This window comes from Callorhinchus milii, unplaced genomic scaffold (genome assembly GCF_018977255.1).
Source record: "Callorhinchus milii isolate IMCB2004 unplaced genomic scaffold, IMCB_Cmil_1.0 Scaffold2, whole genome shotgun sequence".
Classification (NCBI taxonomy): domain Eukaryota; kingdom Metazoa; phylum Chordata; class Chondrichthyes; order Chimaeriformes; family Callorhinchidae; genus Callorhinchus; species Callorhinchus milii.
Window position 1 is genome coordinate 68,720,521 of NW_024704743.1, and position 643 is coordinate 68,721,163.

Below are 643 nucleotides of genomic sequence, written 5' to 3' on the forward strand. Positions count from 1 at the left end.
CATGTTTCGCCCACAAAGTGTACAGTCAATTTAATTTACAGTATATTCTGTGAAGAGATTTGAGACGCCTCGAAGACGTGATAAAGCACCTTATCAAAAATAATGCAAATGCAAGCTGCTCTTAATGACTGCTGTTGCTGTATTTGAATGACACTGCCAAATGCAACAGAATTTATTTTAAATAGAAAAGCTTTTTTGTGTGGGGTGGTGGGGGGGAGGGGGCAGGGGGGGAGGGCTGGTCAGCCGGGTCTCTGACACACAAGAAAATGCTTAAAGAGTGTTCGAACTAGACTAAGCACTCATCAAATGAATGTAAATTTCCATTTCTCTGGAATGAAGTGCGAGCTACCTCTCTGGAGGACACAATCCCGCAGTGTTTTACCTAATCCCACAAAGTATAGGGTGCAGGTTGGCCAAGGTTTGAGGACCAATGTTTATTGAGGTACTTTTATAGTTGCAATTTAACCAGCCAAAATCATGCAGCTTGCCATTGCAAATACTGTCTGAGAAAATTCCTGATGCTTACCTACCTCATAGCTATGTGGTAAGAATCCCTAACTGCGGTGACTGATAGGTGCCTATAAATGCTGCTGAGGAATCTGACTACCAAGACCACCACAGAGGATCAACTGGATCCTGATAT